General features: G+C 41.2%; 1 protein-coding gene across 2 annotated transcripts in view; it reads right to left on the bottom strand.

Moving 5' to 3' along the window:
• Positions 1–8,088, bottom strand: part of FTO (FTO, alpha-ketoglutarate dependent dioxygenase) — a 402,518-nt gene that overhangs the window by 262,201 nt on the left and 132,229 nt on the right. The window lies entirely within an intron of this gene.

Genomic DNA, 8,088 nt, shown 5'->3' with positions numbered 1-8,088 from the left:
AAAAAAAAAAAAAAAGAACAAACCTTCAGAAGCTATCTCGTTTGTAACCCGGGGGCTGCCTGTACTGGACAGTGGCCACAATGTGGCTGAATAGCACAAAGTCTTCAGGAAGAACAAATACTGGTTTGGGGCAACAAGCACATTCCATGCTGTGTGCAGATACAAATCACGCCTTAAAGGAGCCGACAGGTCTAATTCAAACACACATGAAACCGTACAGCCTTAGAGTCAGGCAGTGTCTACTGTGGGTGGAAGCAGCCAGTGGGAGGCTCCTGTCTCTTGGTCTGTGTCCTCGGTACAATTCTTTGTGGACATTCTTCAAGCTGCATGTTTATAATTGCAGCTTGATGTATATTTCTATAATTTTTTTAGGAACCCAATAGACAGGTTAGAAGATAAATATCCTAGAGATTAGCTTTTCTAAAAATACACAAAGAAGGGAATAAATAAGAAAACTTGAGGAAGAGTCCAGAAGATTCAACAATGAAATCATATAGATTCCAAAGAAATCCACCGTATGAAGATGAAGAAATGATTGACAAAGTAATTCCAGAAAATACCCAACAATTGAAGAGCATAAATTTCCAGATTGAAATGCCCATAAAATGCCATTGTCATGGAAGAAAAATATCACTGTGAAATTGTAAAACATCAGAAAAAGACCCAACAAAAAAGTGACATAAAAGCTAAAGAAAAAATTAGGATTCTTGACACAAACATTGCAAGATAAAAGACAGTAGTACAACGCCCTCGAAATTCTGAAAAAAATTCCCATTCCCATGTACCTACACATGTCGAGGTAGAATAAAGATCAGTGAAGACATTCAAGGTCTCATAAATTATGTCCTAAGCCTCCTTTCTCAAGAAACCATGGAAGGACATGCTCCCTCAAAATAAAAAATAAAAAATAAATCAGAAAGGAGCAAGACGTGGGGTACAGGAATCTGAGAAGTCAACAAAAGACAGGGGTGACGGGAATCCACACTGGACCGTGATGAAGAGATGTCACAGAATGGGATCACTGCACATGAGTCACAGCAGTGACCGGTCCAGATTGGAGCAAATGAGAAGACTCTGGAATATATTTCTCTAAGAAAATGAAATGACAGAATTTGCAGGGTTCTGAAGCTCTTCAAAAGTCAACTGACATGGGATTTAATCTGTAATAAATTTAATAAATTAATCTGTGATAATTTAATCTAACAACTACATAGGAAACTAAACAAACACACAAAAAGCAAGACAACTATCAACACCAGAAAAAAATTAGAAGTTGGAAAAACAAAAGGAAAATGGATCACAATTTACGACAAGCCCTGGATAGCATTTTCATGGACATGCTAACTATAAACGGTGAATGCTGATAGAACCAAAATGACAATGCGTCTGTAACGGGAGAAAGGGAATCAGAAGAATAAGTAGGAATGAGTAGGCAGACACGGAGACAGAAGAGTGAAGTAAATCTCCACCTTCTGTGTCAGGAAGGCAACAGATAATGCTCAAAACAGTGTGATCAACCACGAAAGTGTCACCTGAAAGAAAAAAGTAGACATAAGCAGCCCAGAAAATGTAAAGAAAAGGTGTAAGTTACTGCTATTTTTCTTAACAAAACATATAGAAACATTTGGCTTTTTAAGAACATAAGAATGTATAATTTCAATAGAAACTAAAACCCCCTAACATCTCTGGAATGCTTACTGTGGGCTAAACACTGTGGTTGGGTTCTCAACACTTGACATTTAATCCTCACAATCCCTAGGTGGGTAATGATCTTATCACTATTTCATAGATGAATCCTAAAGAATTCAATTAACAATGTTCTTTCCCCCCTGCCAAAAGCTCTGTTGTCTTTTTCTTCTTCTGTATTCCTTTCTAATTTCTAAATAAAATCGTGTCTTGCCACTGGGAAAAAAAAAAAAAAGAAAGAATTCAATTAATGGGCAGTGTCTGTGGCTCAGAGTAGGGCACCAGCCCCATATGCCGGAGGTGGCAGGTCCAAACCCAGCCCCAGCCAAAAACTACAAAAAAAAAAGAATTCAATTAACATGTTGAAGGTTCCACAGCTAATTTATAACAATACAAATAATGTCCTTCAATTGTACAGTGTTAAAATGCCCAATAAATGTCATAGGCAGTAAGGTCTCTTCCACTTAATTTGTCTCTCATCCCTTGCTCATCATTTTAATACATCATTAAATATTCAGCAATTCTAGGAGAAAATCTTTGTAATCACATATCTGACAAGGGATTAGTATCTAGAATACCTAAAGAACTTGGTAAAACTCAACAACTAAAACTCAAAAATGAGCAAAGGACTTAAAAAGACATTTCTCCAAATAAGATACATATATGGCTGATCAAGACACAAAAAAATGCCCAGCATCATTAATAATTAGGGGAACGTAAATCAAAACCACAATGAGACACCAGTTCACACCCATTAGGACGGCTGTCATCCAAAAAAAAAATACAGTAGAACCTCTGTAAGTTGACCACCCAAGGGACTGTAACAAACTGGTCAACATAAGGAACTGGGCCTACTGTTCTGATACATCCGTGTGGTACATGTCTGATCTATGAAAATTAGGTCAACATAAGGCAGTGGTCATTGTGAGGGGGTCAGCTATGGAGGTTCTACTATGCAAGTGTCAGCACAGAGCTGAATCAATTAGAACCCTTCTGCATTCTGATGGGAATGTAAAATGGTGCACTCACTATGGAAAGACAGTATGGGCAATTCCCCAAAAAAAATCAAAACAGAATTATCCTTTGAACCAGCAATCCCACTTGTGGGTATATACACAAAAGAATTCAAAGTAGGGACTCCAGCAGACATCTGTACATCAGTGTTCACTGCAGCATTATTCACCACAGCGAAAATACGGAAACAACCGTATTTTTTGTTTGTCTATCAAACAAAACATGGGATCAAAGTACAATAGAATTATTCAGCCTTTAAAAGGAATAAAATTCTGATATGTTCCATAACATGGATGAACCTTGAGGACATTATGTTAAATGAAGCACTCCATACACAAAAGAACAAACAGTGTATGATTCGACTTACAGGAGATGCCTAGAGTCCTCACAGACATAATAGAGACAGAAAGCAGAGCCGTGGTTAACAGGGCGTGGGGAATGGCAAATGAGGAGTCATCATTTAATGGGTACTGCGTTCCAGTGTGGGATAATGAAAAGGTTTGGAGAAGGACAGTGATAATGGCTTCACGACAATGTGAATATACTTAATACCACTGTATTGAACACTTAAAAAATGGCTATAATGGCAAATCTTATACATACTTTATCACAATAAAAAAGAGTAAAAACTGCTACTCAGTGCCTGTGGCTCAAGTGGCTAAGGCGCCAGCCACATACACCTAAGGTGGCAGGTTCGAATCCAGCCCAGCCTGCCAAACAACAATGACAGCTGCAACCAAAAAATAGCTGGGCGTTGTAGCAGGTGCCTGTGGGCCCAGCTACTTGGGAGGCTGAGGCAGGAGACTCACTTGAGCCCAGGAGTTGGAAGTTGCTGTGAGCTATGATGCCGTGGCACTCTACCCAGGTGGACAGCTTGAGGCTCTGTCTCAAAAAAAAAAAAAAAAAATTATGGGAACAAATTTCTATCTTTAATAAGACTCAACTTTTCCCAAATCAAAGACATAAAGAGGATTCTTAGAACTCCAAGAACATTACTGCAAGTCCCCACTTTCCTGCCTATCGCATACTGAACGGGAAACATAAATCGGCCTCTCCTCCTTCTGTGAGCCTTCCTGGCCCTTCCTGGGAGCCCTAGGAAATAACGTCAAGAACCTGCAATACTTGGCAATAGTTAAAAATCGTAAGAATTGCTTTTTCTACAGAGACAATGTCACAGAAAATGTTTCCTTCTAAACAAAAATGGCAACCAATAGTTACTGGACAACTGATGTTTTCAAAGGTGTTCCAGCCAAAGAACAAGGTGTTTGACCCTATTAAACAATGGGTTTTTAATGCCTTCCCTGCTAAAATTCATTTTTTTTTATAGCTAGAAGTAAGTAACAAGCAATTGCCCACAAAGCTGGAATAGGAAAATCAAATATTCTGCCTATTTACACAGGGTCCCCTGAAGTCATTCCTGATTAAAAATTGTACCACTTCAATCTTCCTACTGGAGATACCTATTAACTAGAACTGTGTGTGAAAGCCAATGAACTTAGTACATAATTACACACATCCTATACAAATTACTTCTCAATGACCTCTACTCGTGAAAATAACCCAAAGAAGGATGATTGGCTCATTATAAATCTACAAGAAGATTTCCCTGGGAAAAGGTATTAAAAAGCAAAATCCTGAAAGATCTTAAGCTTCAGTTGAATTTAATTTCAGCAGGAAGCAATCACTTTAGTATCCGAATTCCCAGTGCATTTTGCATGAACCTCTCCAGTGGCAAGTAACAGTCTCCAACTTAGATCCCTGCTGCTGTCACAAGTAGCTATGTGACCTTGGACAAGCCACTTTCTTTCCTAGTGTTTCCATCTGTAAAATGAGAGGCTAGAACTAGGTGATTTCAAAAGTCTCTTCCGGATTCCCAGGTTTCATCATTTCACAGTTATAATCACAAGAGCAGCTCTTCCCTCCCCTGTTCTCTCGAGGCAAGGAAGGCATTTCATTTACCTTGCAGATCCTGTACTTTCTAGAACAGCTGACGGAGTGTCCCTTAGCAATCGGTCAGCACATGTGTTCAAAGACACAGAAAACAATACAGTTCTCTGACGTGTCCACTCCCCGTGACCTCCTTGAGCCCTCCTCAAGTCCAGACGTGATTTTAAATGGCTCTCTTCAAGTTCACTTTTACCAGAGTTCTGGCAGGATTCTAAGGAGGCCACAAAACTAAACATGTGTCACTTGTCACCGGGAAGAAATGCACCCACCGGGGAGTTCCAGAACACATGCATAGGACACCTTCTGACCTCAAACCACACACGTCAGAGACAGGGGGACGAGGTTCTGTTTCACAGAATAAAGTGAATCTGATGCATTCCAACCATGTGAGAGGATGGGGAAAGTGAAGTTGGAGGGGGAAAGGAAGGAGTCAGGACCTGCGAGAAAAAGCCAGTAGAACATTCCCTGGACCTTTCCAGAAGGCAGGTATTCTAAAGCCCCAAATCCTCCAGGCAGCTGCTCTGCTGGGATAGAGTACCCACTCATAATGGATCTGGCCTTAGGTGTAAAGACTCTGAAGCCAGAAAGCCTGCACTCAAATCCTAGCTCTGCTGCTTGGTCACAGCTTCACCAAGTACGAGTTAATCGTCCTTCTATGCCTCAGTTTCCTCATCTGTAAAATGAAGATGACCACGCCATTCATTGGGTTGTGGTGAAGAAACTGAGTGCATACACGTAAGATGCTTACAACGGTGCCTTGCACAGGGCAGAGGAGCTCCCAGTCCTGCTGCTACCTACCCCTCTTACTAGATGGAGTCCTGGGGAGCTCGGGGATTAGGAGAACAAAAGCTGATTATGCACAACGCTCTTACAAATTCAAATTCTGCATTTCTCTCTTCTAGGTAATAACTGCAAATACAAACCTTTCCATATTTATATTTATACATAATTACATTTGTATACTTTATCAGTCCTAACCACTCCTGACCAAAGAAACTATTCATTAGAAATTTAAATTCCTTTGTGAAAGATATTCTAGTTTCAAACGACTTGATCATCCACCCAAAGGGAGTACAATAGCACCATTAACCGGCAGGGCTGCGTGTCAGCAGAGACACAAAGACACCTTTGTAGCAGTTTGTGCTATCACCCACCATTGCTTCGGTTTCAGAGAGTTGTCTTCTTAAGAAAGAAACTAACAAACTCCATTGTTCCTTCACATCAGAGTTCTTGGATGTGATAGTTCCAAATCCCTGGCAAGTCCTTATTAAAGATCAGAGGACTCTGATTCCCTCCACCAGGACAGCATCGAATCCCTTCAAGCCATTTTCTTAGGTCAGCATCATTATTTAAGATGCCAGAGAAACTGGTGAAATTTCCAACCACTAAACGAGTTCCTTGCTTTGGACCAAAGACATAAAGTAAAGTTAGAATAGATATTAGTTGTCCGGATGAAATTTTTGAGACTAGGAAATTGTAAGAAATTTGAAAAGTAGTAGTAGATGTTTTTTCTTAAATCCCTTTTCCAGAACAGTCCTTTTTAGCAAACAAAAAGCTAGTAATAACAACGAGAAAGTCCAATTAACCAACTACCACCACATAAACCTTCCAGTCTTCCCTGACGGGCTATCTAGAACTCTGGGTTTCCAAACATCTTTCAATCAAACAGATAGGAGAGCTGATACTATGCCTTGAATCCTTTGCCAAGTAATCAGACACAAAAGAAAGTCAGCAATAGGCCAGGCATGGGGACTCATGCTTGTCATCCCAGCACTTTGGGAGGCTGAGGCAGGAGGATTGCTGGAGGCCACGAGTTCAAGATCAGCAAGAATAAAACCCAGCCTCTACAAAAAACAAAAAATTAGATGGGTGTAGGAATACACACCTGTAGGCCCTGCTACTCAGGAGGATCACCCAAGCCCAGGTGTTTGAGGTTGCAGTAAGCTGTGATGATGCCACTTCAATCTAGCCAGGGCAACAGAGTAAGACTCTCAAAAGAAAAAAAGTCAAGGCCGGGTGTGGTGGCGCACACCTATAATCCCAGCATTCTAGGAGGCTGAGGCAAGTGGATTGTCTGAGCTCAGGAGTTTGAGACCCACCTGAACAAGAGCAAAAATAGCCAGGCGTTGTGGTGGGCACCTGTAGTCCCAGCTACTAGGGAGGCTGAGGCAAGAAAATTGCTTGAGCCCAAGAGTTAGAGGTTGCTGTGTGCTATGATGCCATGGCACTCTATCCAGGGTATCAGAGTGAGACTCTTATCTCCAAAAAAAACCAGAAGAGAAAGAGAAAAAAGTCAGCACCAGTCATGCCATCCTAGACATTTCCAACTATCTTTTCTGTAATCCTGTGAAACAACGGGAGCCCCAAACACACAGAAACTGAATAATGGAAGACAGAAACCTGGAGCAGGCTAAAAGGCAGCCTATGATCTCCATTCCAAGGGGGGCAGATTTCAGAAAATGCACGAAGTCTGCCACAACACCCCTATGGTCTAAAACTGCAGAACTCGAGGATGAAGGCATGAGTTAAAATTGTTAAAAAAGAAAGGAAAAGAAAACTGCAGAACTAGGTAGAGGGCTGCTTCCTTTATTTCCTGAAAAATAGAAGACTGTCTGCTTGCAAAACCCACCTCAACAGTTTCTGGCAACGAAGGATAGTAGTAAAAATTACATGAAGCCAAGAACAAGTCCATATTTGACAAATCACACCCATCAAGATAGTGATGTCAACCACAATAAAATATTTTGGCAAGACTGGAAATGTGCACCTGTGGGAACCTGGAAAGATTTGACAGATTTTTGTTTTCCCGGCCCTTTATCAGCAAGTTAATTATAGCAACTGTACAATCTACTCTGAGCTTTAGAGCAAGACAGTTGGCTGCACGAAACCAAGATGCTGCTCTCCCGGGCATGGGAAAGACAAAATGACAGTAGTGCTTACACACGGAAATATTCTGAGTATAGAACACAGATAACGGTGAGCCAGAAAGCACAGCCAAGAGAGAAAGAGGCGTATTCTGCAGACGTGGGTGAAAGAAGCCTCAGAAGGACACACGACACACGTGTGCAGGCGGTCATGCGTGTACATGCAGCACAGACACACACATATGCACATGTCTATCTCTTGAGTTACACAACACGTGTGCAGGTGGTCATGGGTGTAGGTGAACATGCAGCATAGACACACACGTACACACGTATATACCTCCTGAGTTACACAACACACATGTGCAGGCAGTCACACATGTACGTACAGCACAGACACAGACACACATGTATATGTGTATACATCTCCTGAGTTATATAACACATGTGTGCAGGCGGTCACATGTATATGTGCAGCACAAACACAGACACACACGTACACAAGTATATATCTCCTGAGTTACACAACACATGTGTGCAGGCGGTCACACATCTACATGTAGCACAGACACAGACA

The sequence above is a fragment of the Otolemur garnettii genome, unplaced genomic scaffold, assembly GCF_000181295.1.
Source record: "Otolemur garnettii isolate 467f Iridium unplaced genomic scaffold, OtoGar3 scaffold00058, whole genome shotgun sequence".
In the NCBI taxonomy this organism is placed as follows: domain Eukaryota; kingdom Metazoa; phylum Chordata; class Mammalia; order Primates; family Galagidae; genus Otolemur; species Otolemur garnettii.
This window is presented reverse-complemented; position numbering and strand designations above follow the sequence as displayed.